The sequence below is a fragment of the Choristoneura fumiferana genome, chromosome 23 (assembly GCF_025370935.1).
Source record: "Choristoneura fumiferana chromosome 23, NRCan_CFum_1, whole genome shotgun sequence".
Lineage (NCBI taxonomy): Eukaryota > Metazoa > Arthropoda > Insecta > Lepidoptera > Tortricidae > Choristoneura > Choristoneura fumiferana.
The window spans coordinates 7618569-7636951 of NC_133494.1; the positions used below are offsets into that span (position 1 = coordinate 7618569).

The following is an 18383-nucleotide window of genomic DNA, read 5'->3' on the forward strand; positions in this document are numbered from 1 at the left end:
CCTCTACGCCTCGCTTCTCTTCTAAACTCTTTAAAATTATCCCATACTAATCTTGTAATGATGAATAATGATAATACAATAGCCAGTATTAAGATTTAAAAATACCGATGCTATTTCTGGAGACTAAATTCACCAGTTTGTGTTGAAAATTTTATATATGTATAGTATAGCTCAAAATTTCTGCTGCAAAAAGAATTTTATCGGATTTAGATTAAAAATTCAAATAGTTTAGCATCATTCTGCTATTTTCGATTTGTTTTATTGACGCGAAGAAATGGGTTTTTCTGACTCACATTATGTCTCCAGATAAATTATGTAAACAAAGTTTCATTCACTTAACAATTCTGTTACACGCGTTAATTGGTTACAGACTGTCGTCACTTTTGTCTGTTTACTAACTTTAACTTATACTTACAAGTAAAGGACGAATTAAATGAGGGTCATTGACATGAATGAAACATAACCTACATGACATACAGTATGTAACAGAACAGAAGGCAAAGCTTATGCTTATGCTTAGCGTTGATGGTTTTTATTAACTTTTAGTTGCTTTTTAGGGTTCCGGAGCCGAAATGGCAAAAACGGAACCCTTATAGTTTCGCCATGTCTGTCTGTCTTTCTGTCTGTCTGTCTGTCTGTCTGTCTGTCTGTCCGTCCGTCCGCGGCTTTGCTCAGGGACTATCAATGCTAGAAAGCTGTAATTTTGCACGAATATGTATGTCGTAAACTATGCCGACAAAATGGTACAATAAAAATTTCAAAAATTTTTTTTAGTGTATCTCCCATAGACGTAAAGTGGGGGTGATTTTTTTTATCATCCAAACTTGTAGTGTTGGGTATCGTTGGATAGGTCTTTCAAAATCATTAGGGGTATGCTAAAACGATTTTTCGATTCAGTGATTTGTTTGCAAAATATTCAACTTTAAATTAAAGTACTTACAAATTTTCATTAAAATCGAGCGTCCCCCCCCCCCTCTAAATTCTAAACCGGTGGGTGGAAAGTTTTGAAAAATTCATAATGGTAGTAAGTTTATCAAACTTTCAAGGAAAACTATAACGGCTAAGTTTGCTTGAGAATTATTAGTAGTTTAAGAGTAAATATCAGCCTAAGGTATTAAATATACCTAAACTTGGAAGATTCCGTATAAAATACGAAATTCTTAAAAAAATTATTTATTTTTTTCGTAATGGCTACGGAACCTTATTTTGGGCGTGTCCGACACGCTCTTGGCCGGCTTTATTTTAATTTGCTCAATCTCAACATGACTTAGGTCCTCTTATTTGCAATCGGTTAAAGATTCTTGTTACATCATGTAGAAACAGTAAGATGCAGTTTATTAACGTAAAAAAACTATTCAACATCAATCCACACATCAGATTACTGCAGTTTCCACTATTACCGCACTACTGTGGTAGTAGCTACTGCCTACAGTACGAAACACTAGCCACTTCTGTAATAATCATTATCTGTTATTACTTACATTATTATTTTTACCCGACTGCCCGAAGGAGGGTTATTTATTTTATTACATGGATTTCGCATAACATTGTACTTAGTTGACTTTAACATTTTAGATTTGTCAATTTGTTATTGTTATTTTCAACGAGGTCAGGTTTTTTTTACATAATACCTACTGACCGTGATTGACCACTATCTCATCTGATGTTAAGTGCAGATGAGGCCAAAGATCTCACTGGTTCAGTAACAGCCTATTCACTCTAGCCTCGAAGAGCCTTAGATTTGTATTTATCCGGAAATACAGTCGACGCGAATATCATCATTTCTAATTCTCTCCCGCAGAGAAACCCCGAGCATATAGCCCACGCGCCCATGTCTCAGATCCGTATGTCATCACTGGCAGGCAACACACACTGGTCAAAGACTTTCGACTTCAAACACTGCGGTAATTTGGACGAAAAGATACTGCGAAGCTTCCCTAACGCTGCCCAGCCGAGTCGGATTCGACGAGTGATCTCTTTCTCGAAGTTGGACCTATCTAACTGGACCGTTTGTCCCAGGTATACATAGTCGTCAACAACTTCTAGCGCAGAGCCTCCGACTATTATGGGAGTTGGCACAACATGGACATGACTTTCGTCTTGACTTCGAACTTGTGGATAATTATGATCCTTGTTTACGGAGTGTAGGAGTAACGTGAATGCCGCTCTTCGTCTGTACGCGGTGAGGTTTCCCGCACGAAGGCAACTCAACAACGCCCGTGTGATCGTCAATGCGATTATCCGTCTACGAAATAACAACCCGCCGGTGCCGATTAACCGAGGAGGGCCTCAACAACTTCAAGTGAGAGAGGAAGAGATATTGGACCATTTTCCCGACCAACCGGGTTCTGGTACGAGACGTGCAGGACGCATTTTATACATAACATTAACAGCTAACATTTGTCATTTTATTAGTTGTCTTTTTATTTTATTATTTATCTAATCTCAGAACATTTAATAAAAAAAACAAATAATATTAGGTTATTTTTACAGAATAAATTAAATAAAAAAATAATAAGAAGAAGATAAAGAAAACTTACCTAAGAAACCTTAACTAAATATATCTATATGTTACTATAAAAATAAAAATTATAAAAAGAAAACCTCGATCTGCCTGTGGCATTGATTATATCGTAAATAAATAATACAGGAGGTTATAAAATAATGGTTTTTTATTTTATTTTTTTCACTACCATAAAAAGATGCTAAATTTCCGTAAGCCAGGCACCATAATAATCATATTCATGGTCTAAACATGGTTGACACGGTAAAAATAAGAACATGATATATTTTGATTATTCATATCAATACTAAGAAATAAATCTGTAGGTACTCGTTAACCTACATTATATCCCTCCATCACGCATCATTCATTACACAGAATCTATTGAAAGAACAACAAATCAAATGGAAGAGAAAACGATACGATATCTGATCCCAACATTCCCAACTCGGATTGAGGACGTTGAACTTTACCTAAAGTCTTGCAAGGCGTGAACTAGTATGTTGAAACCCAGCAGCGTCGACCTTTTTTAATTTAAACCCCGACGCAAAAAGAGGAGTGTTATAAGTTTGACCGCTTTGTGTGTCTGTATGTCTGTCTGTTGCACCGTAGCTCTTAAAAGGGTGGACCGATTTGAATGCGGTTTTTTTAATTGAAAGCAGGTTTTTTATTGATTGTTCTTAGACAGGTTCAGGCGTTTTTGAGATATTGAACTTTGAAGTGACAAAGGCGGGGTTTGCCAACTTTGTTACAATTAGAGATATACTTTACAAATCAATATTCCGTTGGATTTTAGTGTCACATACGTAGGTAGAATAATGTAGTTTTAGAATTTCCAAGGAAAGGAAGGCCCATGCGTGGAATGCTACTTAGGGTGTAGCCAGACGAGCGTAATTTTTTCGAGTTCTGAGTCGCGTATTTTCGGGCGCGTAATTTCTAGTCCGCGTAATTTAAAGTCCAGTTTGTGCCACACGCCGAATGAAAATGAGCGGCTCACGACTCAAAAAATTACGCTCGCTGGCTTCACCCTTATAATATTTTTCTTTATCACTTTCTTATAGTCGATTGATTGGTTAGACAAACAGCTCTTGCTTTCATCATCGCGTTTCAATTCATTATTTATATTTTCAATTCTAATATTTTCAATAGTTTTCATTTCAGGTAACTTCCAAAGAATACCAGAATTTGATTTATGTGAGTACCTTATCTTTTACTTGTTTCTGCCTTTGTGTTTGTTTGTGGGATTAACATGGTGCTATCATAAAAATATCTTGTTTCAATTGAATAATCGCCAATTACTTTCTGATTCCCGAACAAGACTTGTCGAAACATATGGTTGAACACACTATTTTGATGTCAAATAATTCATTGCTTTAAACATTAGTCCAAATAGTTTTCTGGTATGTATACGAATGTAGGTTTTGATGCGTGCACGCTCAAATTAATCGCGAACAGCATTAATTGATGATTTACGTCTTGTTACATTGTTTGATGGTGTCTAGAATGGTCTGATTGCAATAACCTAACTGCTAGAAGCATCTTGTGCCTACCGTGGATTGTTTATTTATTTTTATGATTAGCATTTTCCTTGTATACAAGTAGGTAAGCTATTCAATAATATTGAGATGCTCACTTTCCGTACGATTATTATTTAATAATAGTTCTATTAACTTGTGCCCTACAATACAATATTTTAACACCGTGTCTTCGTCGTGATTTTACATTACACAACTAATGTAAACATTGTGATAGTCACAAGCTGTACAACTTTGAACATCCATACGTATAATTATTGTTTCAGATTCATGTGTTTTGTTTGTCAACTGCGAATACGTTTAATTAAGAACAGCATCAACTAAATATTTATTACGGATCATAAATTGTTTGGTTTCCTGCAGCGTCTTCAATTAATTCATTCATTAATACTCGTGTCCGATTGTCTCCTATCGCGTCTGTTGATATGTGTCTATGAACGTGTGACACTCGTCTTCGGACGTATGTACTCGCGGCGCGATAGTCGTACCTAGTTACTTGACGGTTGATGGAGAGTGCGTAGTGCGTCTGCCACCATGGTATACGAGCACTCAGTTTATTGGGTTTGTATATGCAGTTGCAGCGTGTGTGGTGTTTATGCTGTTTATCAGTTCGGGCGGGTGTGTGTGCGTGTGCGTGGCGTGTGTGTGGGTGTTCCTGTGCGCAGCGGAGTGCGGTCAGACGGCGCCCGGCGCCGCCAGTCGAGTTCCGAGCTCCGCGGGGTTACCGCGCTGTTGCCGCGTAGAGCCCGCACCGCGATCCCAATAACTTTGTACACTGGAAACTTTTCAAAGCAATTTTTGTGTGTTATCGAAGTTTGCGCACCGTTATCGTATCGAATTACGTACGCCGCGGCACTGTAGGTTGTGTAAGCGATTAGACACGCACTTTCGCACGTGTACACGTATCGGTCGGTCTATTTTTGAATAAGTATTCTCTAAACGCTACAACGCGAAGTTTTCGAAACGCAGCCCGCAGAGCCGGGTGTAACGCCCGCTGCAGTGTGCAGCTCGCCTGCAATCACTTTGCTAGTGTTTTTGTTGACGGATAATATTTTGTGTTGTTAACCTGCGTTGAGACTGAGAGACGTTATCTGTAAGTATGACCCCGGTTACGATACTGGCTGTTTGTTTAATCTATTATGCTCTGTTAATTTAAACATCCATGACATTCTTTCTCTGTAGGCATATTTTTCATTGTAAAAAGCAGTTGAAAATGTTTCACTAGAATATTGTTTGTCATTACAATACTGTGCCATCATTATAAAAAATACAAACATACTGAGGATAAATAAAATGCCACCAGTATGTGATCAAAGAACACGTATCGATGCTGTGCCTGTGTGCAAGCATCTTTTCTCGGTGTGTGTACCAATATCAACCAACACATGTAGGTACACAAACAAATCTACCAACCGAACGTTCTGTGCTCAGTTGTGTTGTAGGTAGGTCCCAGTATGATATGAACTGGTTGGGTGTATGTAGGTGGATGTATATTTTGCATAGCTACAAATTGTTTGGCTGCAGTTTACTATAAGTAAGTAACTAATTGTATGGTGATAAAATATGGCTATGACGGACATTACTAGGTAATCAATATTGCTGAAATATAAATTCAAAGTAGGTACTTATTGCAATTTGCAATGCAACAGATACTAAGTAGACAGACTTACATAATACCTAAATAATATTTAAATGAGACAGTTGTTGGAGTGAAAGTAATAAATTTAGTATCAGTGAATTAATTAATTTATCTTTTTTTTGGCGTTTTTAAGATGCTATTTAACTCAAGAGGGAAAAAGAACCCAAGTGAGTAGTTCTTCTTCTTCTTCTAACTAAAAGTAGAGGATCACTACCCTTTTCCTAAGCTAAGGAACGTGTGGTACCTATCAATTTGAAACTAACATGATTTTTTTAAGGGCTTAAGTAAAGTTTGTTGGTTGCAACCGTGTAAGTAAATAATAATAACAATAATAAATTTATTTATTTAGATTTTTTTTTAAACCCATACAATTTAGTTAAAAATTAAAATTAAAAATCACAATCAACAAATAATCATAATCATTTCATTACATTAAATCATAATCCTGAATTAAAAAAATATAATAGTAAAATTAAATAATTAAAATGATAAAATTAACATGCAATTAAAATTAGTTACAATACGTATACGCGTAGGATCGAAATTTCATTGCCAAAGTAGCATGTTGCACTCACTAACTTTACAATAGTGTTTACCGAGTAAAAAGTAAAAGGTATTGAAAATGTATTTTCATTCAAAAATCTTAGTGTGAAAATCAATATTGCGTTGGATTTTATTGTCACATATGTAGGTAGAATAATGTGGTGTTAGAATTTCCGAGGAAAGCGGGGCCCATGCGTGGGATGCTCCTTAGGGTGAAGCCAGACGAGCGTAATTTTTTGAGTCGTGAGCCGCGTATTTTCGGTCGCGTAATTTCTGCTGCATTCGGTTTTATACAAAAGTCCAGTTTGTGCCACACGGCGACTGAAAATGAGTCGACTCATTTTGCGGCTCACGACTCAAATTAAGCTCGTCGGGCTTCACCCTTCAGAATCAAAACCTTTAGGTTGACTTTGACTTTAGGACAAGCGGTGCAGTCCAGCGGTGGTGTAGGGGTTATAACACGCAGCACTGATTACTGAGGACCTGGGTTCGATTCCCAGCGCTGGTCTCTTTTTCTGGTTTTTCTGTGCATCCATGTCTCAGTTTGTATTTTCGATATGGTTTCACGGGATACCCGTAAAAGTAACAAATTTGGAGTTGAAATAAAAATACAAAAAGACTCCAAAAAACCAATCGTAAATAGAAATAGTTTAAATAAATAAATAAATAAAACATTTATTTTCTGATAATTAAATTTAATGGTTATAGCTAGGTACTTACCAACTATGTTCATTTACTATCTTTAATTTTTCATGTATTGCTATTTCTGTATTAACTTATTTCATTAGAAGTATATAGGTTTATTAATATATCAATATAAAACATGAATTAAAAAATATATATAAACTTTTATTGTTCGTGGCTATTGGGTCCGATCGCTTTGGTTTTAGACAAATAATTTATTTAAAGCACAGAGTACACATGTGAGTCCCTCTCGCGCTTGGCTATTTTCTAGTTACCCAAAACTGTTTCAAATATATTTTTTCGTAATATGATTATGATTGCTCGTAAAATTTTAATATATACGTATACGAGTATAATGCGTAAGAACAAAACCTGCCATTTCATATTTTAACTTTTAAAAAACTTAAAAACAAAACCACAATTAAACCCATCAGTATTCTAATTACAGGGTTGCACTTAATTACTAAATAAGACCACCCGTAAAAGCTCAAGGACCGAGAAAACCCTTTAGATTACCCTTGTCTTTTCAAAGTCAAAGTCAAATCGGGTAATTCAATTGGATGGTGGAGGTAGCCTGAGATCACTTAATTTCGTCTGCCTACTCTAATCCATTATTGAGTAATCCATCATTGGCTTGCAAACAATTAGGGAACGTTTATTATTTGTATGGGTTAAATCTTACGATCTGTACTAATATTATAAATAAGAAAGTAACTTTGTCTGTCTGTACCTGTTCAAATGTAAAATCAGCAAAAAAGTTTGTACCTACTACCTATTCAAGATTATTTTTTACAAAAAACTTATTTTTGTGTAGCAAATCTCAAATTCTTCAGTTCAAGTTCAAAAGATATGTATAGCTCTGTGACAGACGGACAGCTAGCGAAGTTAAGGTTTTCCTTGGAATCCTTTAGGTACAAAACCCCAAAAATAATGATGGCCGGGAATGGCGGAAATGGCTATTCACAGTATTCTAAATTTAGTCCTCACTAAATTTAGAATACTGTGACACCCTCGTCTTTGAGTGTGAATAACATTTAAATAATCGAGCGTTATGTTTAAAATAATTTACAGAGAGTCTGGGGAACCTACCCTGAATTTTTTTATCTGCTATTCTGATAGGTACACCAATATCATATTAGAGAGCATCGACATCAGTCTATGTACTGCATGTTTCTTGCATCAAAAATATGTTCACAGCGCGGATTTGTGAACCTTTTCCATAGTTTGTTGACGTCCGTGACGGGGGCTGTGTCAAAGTAAGTAATATGGATGATTGATGCGCCGCGCGTTTTATTCCAAACAGGCAGTCTAGTGCCGTAAGGTACATAGATGAATGTTAGAGAGCAATATATAGGAGCTAGTTATGCCCACGATTACGTCTGTGTGGACTTTGATTTATCTCAGCCAGTTGTTTTTGACTGCCTAGCTGTTTACAAAAGATACCTTTTATCAAAATTTAATTAATAGCACTCAGTTTCCGAATAAAATACCTCCTACGCACAAACGAACGGATAGGGCCAAATGCTATAGGTATACGAATCAAATCGTATGGACAGACTACATGTACTATAGTAACCAAAACACAGTTAACCGAAGTTTCAGGCAAACTAACAGCAACTCTTCTAAAACTGTTCCGTGAAATTCTTTAAATTGACCTTTCTTTTTTATTTGTGAATCAATTCGAATGAAATTAACACTAAATACTATCCAAGGAAACGCCAGCACATCAGTGAAAACTGCATTCTTCTAGTTTAAGCCGTTTCTCGGCTTTAGCGTGAGCAAACACACAGACAAATCGACAAATAGACAATAATTTTAAAAATCAATATTTTGGATTCTATTGCCCTAATAAATAACCCCAGTTAGGTTTTCCTCAAATGTTTTCAATGTACAGACACCGACTAGTTACAGATTTATTATAACGAATAGATTATCAGGCTTTACTCGCAGCTTTGTTCACGTAAACCATTAATTAGGTCTTGGATCTCTAAAATAATTTTAAATTCCGGGATCCCACAAAATATCCTCCGGGTATTTTCGAAAACTTTATCGTGGTCTTTATTAATGTTGTATAAAAAATGGTAGTACCAAATTTCATATCGTTGTTCATTTTTGAAAGATGTGCAGCTCGCGAAAAATATTACAAAATAGACGGAACAGCGTTTTTAAACATATCTACTTTTTTCACATGTTGTGGCGGAGTTCAAAAATTGTTTTAAAATCGTCATTCATGAAGTAAAATAAAATTACGACATAAAAATAATGATATTTCTTAAATGACAAATGCTCAAGAATCAATTCAATGCCAGTATATGTTAAACACCCTTAGCTGAGTGTAAACATATTTGGAAATATCGGCACACCACCCTAATCGGCCTCGCCTATTTATTAATAAATTTTATTTAAAGGTTAACGAAAAGGGACACATATTAACATAAAATATACGCATCACAAAAATAACTATTGCTAAACTAAGAACGCATATTTCCCTTTTGTTACATTACAAATTAGGACTATATCGGAAATTTACTTATGAGTACAGAGCTAACGTGCCATCTAATTGGCAAGGTTCGTGGAGCTAAAGGCGAATGTAAAAAATGCGTTTATTCCAATTCTAAGGAAAACCAGCGAGGTATTTATACCTACATACAATTATAGCTAACCTTTTTTCTACCTTAGCTTTGAGAAATACTTATAGGTACTTATCAATTCTGTGTCTATGCTTAAGATCTAATTATGAATATATTTACTTGTGGGTAGAGCTAATGGTGTATGTATAGGTATGTAGTACACAGAACGCAGTATAGTCAGTAGTACAGTCACCTGCATTAATATCTGCCACAGTGGAGCGTTACAAAATATTTAACACGTCCTACTAGCCCTAGAAATAAAGTCGTATCAGATCAGATACTTAAGCACGATTTTTTGTACCAAATATTGGTGTTGGTGACTGAACATGTAGGTACATAGGCAATCCTATATCCATGGTAAATCCTTAAAAAAGACGTCCCAGCTAGGTATATAATATACCTTCACCTTTTTTCCGCTCTTTCTCTGACCGTTCCTTTTAATTTAACTTTATCTTAATGCCATCATGCAACTTACCTTCAAGGTCATCGATAGAATTTGATAGTATTTTCCTTAATCCTAACTTCAACACCGAAATTGTAATGATTAAGGGGCTGTTTCACCATCCATTGATTAGTGTTAACTGACGGTTAAATGTGATGCCGTCTCTATTTGTTTTGTTCGAATAGACGGAGATCATCTCCGTCAGTTAACACTAATCAATGGATGGTGAAACAGCCCCTATAAGTTATAATGGCAATGATAGATAAGGTAATTTACGATGAATACATTCGACTTGAGTCAACATTCTTAATCAATTCGCAGCGACTACCAAATAGACAATTTTACTTGGGTCTGCTTAATTGCCTGGATCATTAAGTTTTATTATGCTGTAAATATTGCTACAAATATTAATTTCTATTCAAACAATCGTGCTGTAGTCTTAAGCGGTTTCTGATGGCTATTGTATAATTTACTACTATTGTACATTAAACTGTAAATGATTTGTTAATTGTGTCTTTTCAGGGTTCCGTACACAAAGGATGCCAACGGAACCATATTACTGAGACTCCGTTGTCTGTCTGTCTGTCTGTCCATCCGTCTTTCACAGGGCTCTATCTCTTGAGTCGTAATAGTTAAACACTTGAAATTTTTACAGAATACGTATTACTGTGGCCGCTATAACAACAAATACTAAAAACTGAATAAAATAAATATTTACAAGCGTGATTGTTTTGCCGTTTTTGCTTGATATTAACAACGGCAACAGGTAGACGCTTTTAAATATTCACAGAATCTTTAGTTGTATAATCACTCTAAATATAAATAATTCAATTAAAATAAAATAGTTATTTAAAGGGGCTACCATACAACAAACTTTAATGTCACACTGCTGGGCACAGGCCTTCTCTCACAATGAGAGGGCTTGGGCCGTAGTTCCCACGCGGGCCTAGTGCGGATTGGGAACTTTAAAGATAGTGGTACGGAACTCTTCGTGCGCGAGAGCGACTCGCACTTGGCCGGTTTTTTTTAAATTGATTTCTACTGTTCTGTCTAATGTCCAATAATTAGGAAGCTGTCTCTTGAGTATCAAGTCTCAACTTGTGTCGTCCATGATGTGTAAGTGCTAGCGAACACAAAGGACAAAAACACAGGTACTAAAACATGTTGTACCTCTTTCCAATATAATCCAAACATAAATAAAATAAATAAACACTTCTAGTTATACGAAATGCTTCAGCACGATTTATTGTTGTGTAAACATTTTTAAATGTAAAGAGTACGATTAATAAACTTTCCCCTGTTTATTTAAGAGCACATGCTGCTTGAAAACGTTTTCTATCTAATAACTGAGATAGTACTCTGCAGTATCATGTAAGTTGTAATGCATAACGTCACGCAATGCGACGTTTCTAGCCGATTGTCACAGTACTCCTTGAGGGATCAATAAGAAGAGTTTTTTCATTTTAAGTGTAAGTACTCTTAACTTTTTGTTTTCATAAGTAAGTAATTCTGGGTTCTTCTTACTTATTGATTTTGAAGAAAATCACAATCTTCCATACAATTTTTGTGTCCATTTTGTGACGACCCATATGAACTGTATGAAAAAAAAGTTTTTCGTTCAAATCAATAGTACTAATGATTCTGAGTAAGTAAAACCCATAGTTAACTACTGAAAAAGTAAAAGGTACTTACCTACACCTGAAATGAAAAACCACAAGAATGGCTTTGATTAGTTTATAATATGTTAGTTAAAATACTAACGAAACTATGACTGTGGTAAACTCATTCTTGATGGACGTTTGCAAGCCTTATTATCTCTTGCGCACTTTTCGCACCACTAAGCCAAGTGTGCGAAATCTTCCTTATATCAGGAGGAGCACAATGTGGTAAAACTAGCGTTCGTCCGAAAAAAAACCGCAGCGCTTTGTACACACTACTTTCTAGCTCGTGTAATAAGTCCAGGAGAAGTTGATCGTTAGAACTCTGTTATACATCTGTCTACTGTACTTTAGTATAATTGAACAATACACAATAGTAAATTTTCCACAGCTAGAAAACCGTTTGTTTATTAACAGTGGTTATCTCATAAGAACTCTGACTGTAGAATCGAGATAAAGATAGTTCATATTTAGATCAATTCTGTGCCGTTCGTAAAACGGCTGTTTCTTGCGTGCATTATGATATGACAGATAATATTCCATATTCCTCTTGCATTCATATTATGCCCAACTTACTCATTTGTATTGGGATTGATTGAATTATATTTTTGAGATATAGAATTAAAATGCAAACAATAACTTGTTATGACAACTAATCCGTATTCAAAAGTTCTAGGTCAGTATATTGTATTGTATTAGATATAATTAAAAATCATGACTTAAATTTGTACTCATCAAAAATATGCATATGTAAAGGTGATAATTAATAGGAACGTATGGGTGCGAAAGCGACAGAATGCGTGAGTTTAATTGATGTAAGACAGAGAGGTATGCACAGTGAGCTTGAGCGATGAATGAAAGGGAAGATTAATCTATTATAGGAGTAACGTAGTGTGTAGGAAAGAGACGGATGAGATTAATAATAAAGCATTATGGCGGAATCTGAGTTTCAATTCTTACACATATCTATATTCTGCCAGTAAGTTTTCCACTGACATAATGCTAAAGTTTTCGTCTCTTTACAATTTGCATACTAGTACAAAATCTAACTCTTTATGTTCTAGAAAAGTCGTAACGATGTATCATCTCCCGGCTCCAAAGCCGCGTCTCGCCGGCCTGTACCCATAGTCTATCGCTATCATCCGAGGCGTATCTATGGCGCCTCTTAATTGCCTTCTGTCTAATAATTATCAGTTTGCGTGTGCCGCGCCCCTTCCCGCGTGTACAAACAGCACACAAACGCGGAACGCACACACGTAAATTATAGCACGTGCTCCAAGACGGCCTAAACGTGGTCACGCGGTAAATAATTAGTTAATTATATGGAGACTAATCGTATGCGCTAAGCGTTTCAGTAGGATATTGGTAAGCGGGCTCCCCTGACTGTTTGATGATATTGGCTTAAGTCCACCAATGAGGCTGGCATAGTCAGTCACACAAGAATATTTAAGCCTCGGGAAAAATAGCAAAAAATAAGTTTTTGGTAAAAATTTAATTTTTAATACAAGCTTTTTTTTTGCTGACTGTACTTGTATTGTCACCCAAATTACATTTGCATACCTACCAAATTTCAAGTCGATGTCATTAACCGTTGAAGAGTTTCGTCCTGTGGGGACGTTCCTGGCTAGACTACCAGGATGTCACTACCAGATTATTGTATTGCCACGCAATTTACGTAAGTATACCAAATTTCAAGTCAATCCAACCACTGGAAGTTGGTCGAATTTAACTTGCAAGATTTGATTACGGACAGACAGACAACGGTACAGGTGAAACTAAATAAATTGAAAATACAAACTGAAATATAGATGCACAGGAAACAGAAAAATAAGACCATCACTGGGAATCGAACCCAGGTCCTCGGTAATCCGTACCGCGTGCTATACCGCTACACCACTGATGGTCAACCCAGTGATTACCGAGGACCTGGGTCGATTCCAGTGATGGTCTTAATTTTCTGTTTTTTCTGTGCATCTATATTTCAGTTTGTATTTTCAATTACGGTTTTACGGGATGACCGTAAAAGTAAAAATTTGGAATTGAAATAAAAAATACAAAAAGATTCCAAAAAACAATCTTGAAACTAAATAAAAGCTTGTAAAAACAGTCGGGGCACTGGGCTGGGAGCGTTTCATACCAAGTTATTACATATGACAGTTAATATAGTTATGGATAGACACGTCGAGGGGAAGGGTTTAATGCTCGAGTTTTACACTCTGCTTTTCACTTCAATGGCGAGGTAATGAAATTGGAACAGAGGAAACAATTGTTCACCTACTATGTACCTTTTATTGTTTACGCATTACTATTATAATTATGATTTTTTAGTTTTTAGTTTTATAATAATTAAAATTATTAAAAAATATATGTAGAAACTTCTTTGTTTGTGGCACACCTGATTGCATTGGTCTTAGACGAAAATTTTACTCTATGCACTAGAGCATAAATAGTTATTTGTGTCATAAGGGAGCAAAATGGTCTATTTACGGCGAGGGCGTACATTGAATTCTAAAGTAGAACCTTGAGCGCAATGAGGGATTCAAGTGTTAACGCCCAAGATGAAAATAGTTTTGCTCCCGCGTGGCTCATACAACTTTTCACGCTGAGCATTAAGAAACTTGAAAAAAAAGAATTCTAAATATTATTAAAGAACAACCAGCATAGAAAATGGCGTGGCTTTACAATTATCAACTTCAAAAAATGCCATCATCATCATCATCATCCCAGCCTATATACGTCCCACTGCTGGGCACAGGCCTCCTCTCAGAACAAGAGGGCCTCTCAAAAAATGCCATTTGCAATAAAACACTTAGAAAAGCCTTGAACAGAAAAGTTGAACTTTGCTCCTTCTCGTCAGGGAGAAAAAGTTACTTTTCTGAAGGATAGGTATGAAAAAGCCATTTTATGTCGCCTAGATCCAGCATAAACTCTTACTTTATGAGGATGAAAAGTGAAAAAGATATTTTTTTAATGCTATAAAATAACAACAGCTGTTTAAAGTCGTTCACTCAAAACGAAGAATAAAAGCCACAGAGATTGAGTCGCGCCTTTAATTTATTGATGGGTGAATAGCCTCCAGCACGCTCCGATGACTTCTTGCTTAGAATAACAATTATCCTTCCTAGAAACTACCATTTGTGCCTATAAGTCCGTACACAAAATATTTTATTAATTTATCTACTCATTTGTGAGTAATAAAAGGACTCATATTTTAATTACATAGATAATGGGACAGCGATGAGTTGGTTTCCGTTTTCTCAAGATCTACTGTACTTTCCTAAATTACTTAGTGACGTGGAGTCCATATACTTTGGTACACTGCAAAGTATTGCACAGTAAGAACACATAGTAGTGTTATTTATTCTAGAAAATTGCCAATTCCAACTGTCTACTCGCGAGTAAAACACACACACAAAACAAAATGCACGCCACAAAACATTGGAGTTAACGAAATTTGACGTTTTGATAGGAAAAGTACCACCAGACCTTTAACCTCTTTGCGAAGCACGTCTCTTTTGTTAATCGTTAAAAAAGTTTTCAAATACGACGAACGGCGATCACATACGTTATTCGCTTCATATACCAAAACACAAACAGCGCCTTTGAGTACCTAAGTAGGTAAATCATATTCATAAAAGACTGAGGCGGTATTGTATTGTAAAGGCTATTAGTCGTTTGACCTCGCGCTATCGCATCGTCAAGCCTCCGTTCGTCATCGTTAGAACGAACCGATTCATTTCTTATCGTTAAGCATTTTGCAATGAAGAAAGCCGGTACGATTTAGCTAGTACGTACTCAGTCTAATGCTATTTTCAATGCGTTAAGCCGACGAATTTGTAGGCTTTAAGAATTTATGGAAATTTCTACGTCTAACGTTCTAATTTATCTTGTTTTAATTAAATTCATAAGAGGTGCGATGATTGTTAGATTAAAAAATAATACAAACTTTCCGTTACGTGTGTTCCTAAATATTGAATGTAAACATCACAAATTTGTCTGTGATGAAATAGCTAATGATTGTAAATGAGTTGAATTAATTCTGTATAATATTGTTCCGTCGTCTTTGTGGATGTTGGAGTAGAATACCAAACGGAATATCAACATGGGGGCGATGCTCGGATAGTGCGCTGTACGTTTCCATGACAGGTCCATTTGCCTAGGGTATTAAATCTCCAGTGGGATTAGGAAGGACGCCGGTGCCGTCAACACTTCGCCGGGGCAATCCAACATCCGCCTCGGGGCTCGTAATCTATGGAAGATTTGTTTTTTCCTCCAACACAAACATAAGAAAATCTGTATCTCGAATCTGGACAAAGTGAAACATGACTCGCACAGATTGTTATTTCTTGACTTCCATGACGAATAGATTTGCTTACACAGACCTGAACGCAACGGGGAATCAAAGAATTTTGTAGTTGGCCGCAGAAGAAAAAGATACATGACGCTTTGTTGTTAAAATAAAATAACGTGCAGAACAGAAAAAAAAAACTATTAGAAGGCCGTAGAAGTATTGTGGTGTTGTTTGAGAAGCTCTCCTCACATAGAATCAAACCGTGTGTTCCTTTAAATCGTCCACAACAATACACGCACCGTGTCATTGAGGCCGTCCAATTGTTCTTAAATCATAAATACGGCCGTAAAATGGCCTGAAAGGATAAGGCGGTCGTTTGCAAACGCGGCCACAGGCGGACCACACGTGAGTCCACATCTCATTAATTCTATCGATACTCCCTGGCCAAAACATTGTGTCACCAACGCAACTTTACTGTCCGAACAACCGACTCAATTAAGAAGCAATTCTGCTTTAGAACACTGCAAGCTTTGAAGAATCATTTGAATCAGTGCGTTGTGGCCCACTGTCGGTTATCCTACCGGTGGTCTTATTGATCGCTACGTTTTATTACGTTTATTGTCTTCTACAATTTTATTATCGATGGTCTCTATCAATGGCTGTGTTATATTTCCCCCCTAATGTCTTAATTCTTTACCGTTCAATCATTATTTACTTAATACCATTATAATTATTAATGCCATTAACAAATGTTTTCCAACTGTATTGCCATCAGAATTTCATCGTCAACTTTTTTGCGAAAAGTATTATAATTTAGTAGGTACTTTATATGCATCATAAAAAAAACTATAACAAAAAATAGAACCGACTACAAAAAACCATGAAAATAATTTTCTACCAGTCTGAAGTCGGTGCCTCAGCACGAGCCAGCAGGAGTGATTGAAGCCCAATATACCTACTCGTATAGTTGTAGGTGAGGTAGACGATTATAGGTCCACTCCTGCTGGCTCGTGCTGAGGCACCCGACTTCAGACTGGTAGAAAATTATTTTCATGGTTTTTTGTAGTCGGCTCTATTTTTTGTTATAAGTATTTTTTTTGTTATAAAAGTTTTTTTTCACGCTTTTTAGGGTAAAAGATTTAAGATACAATAGTTTAATGCCAACTGCTCGTCACCTTTTGCTTAGCAACTGCGTTAAAGTAATTGAAATTCAACCCGTGAAGTACTTGTTATTGAGTAGTCACTCCATTGGTCGAATTTGGTCTTCATCATGAGTTCCACTTCACTGAATGATGTTTTTTTTTCCTAAGAGCAAATGCACGAGTTACTCCTAAATATATCGTAATTACCATAGGAGTTCCTACAATATTTGAAGAGTTCTCTCGATTACCTTAGGGTCCAACCATCAGATCCTGATTTGGTGCTTATGGGTCTTAATTGAAAGCATTCTTAGATGAACGAGAAAAAACATTATCAAATCGGTTCATAAATGACGGAGCTCTGTGGTAACAAACATGTCCAGCCAGAATAGTTCAATGGCCTATTCTGAATTTTCCTCCACAGGGTGACACTGAGACGAAACCAATTAGCCATTTTGTTGCTAGAAATAGTTTCCATGCATTCCACCATCCGAACGTGCGCGTCAAAGCGACACTATTACTGATAGGGATACATTCTCTCAAGAGTTTCAATTTCGATTCCCGACTGTAATAAACACATATCTCCGTGCAACAGAGACTGGAATGTCGCCTATATGACGTGAAAATATTTCTTAGTAGATACATACATAATGAGATTTTGAACTAACATACTTAACTGTATTTTGGTAACGCGCTTGTCAAGATTAAACATTTTATCTTCTGGGATATAACAAACTGTCATTGCTGTTAATCTAGGCACAATATGGAAATAATGCCAGATTTATTTTAGGAACGGTTGCTTTTACTAGCCGTGTTTTTATTTGTGGAAAATGATTTAATCTATAGTGCAATTTGGCGCAATCCCAGCTGACTCCAGCTTGCAATAATACGCATTATAAATGCATTAGCGCTTTAAACTTGCCAACAAGCTTTCGTTTAATTATTGGAGTTTTTGTCGTTTATTCTCCCGACGACTTCAACCGCGGCGAGGGCACGACCTCGCTCGTGACGTCAGGTTTCAGATGAATGAACATCCACCCTTAGTCTCCCTTGCCCCTTTCCCCACCCAACGGTCAGTTTCATACATCCAATATCGCAGCCATAACATCTGACGTTCTGTCTTGAATCTACACTTTTGTGCGCTACGTTGAAAATGACAAAACAAGTATTATCCCGTCTTATGCTTCGTGCACGGACATGTTAACTGCACTATAGGAATAGCAAGTGTAGATAGCAAGTGTAGCTACTCCTTAATATAGTTTGTATTAACACAAGAAACACAAGCTGAGATATGAGGTGCATAGGGAAATTCGTGTCGG

General features: G+C 36.4%; 1 protein-coding gene across 1 annotated transcript in view; it reads left to right on the top strand.

Annotated features, from left to right (window-relative positions):
* The first annotated feature begins 4662 nt into the window (after positions 1–4662).
* Positions 4663–18383, top strand: part of LOC141440935 (dual 3',5'-cyclic-AMP and -GMP phosphodiesterase 11-like) — a 174281-nt gene continuing 160560 nt past the window's right edge. The window contains exon 1 of the mRNA XM_074105528.1: positions 4663–5131. The gene's annotated coding sequence lies outside the window, so the exon portion shown is untranslated. The remainder of the gene's footprint in view (positions 5132–18383) is intronic.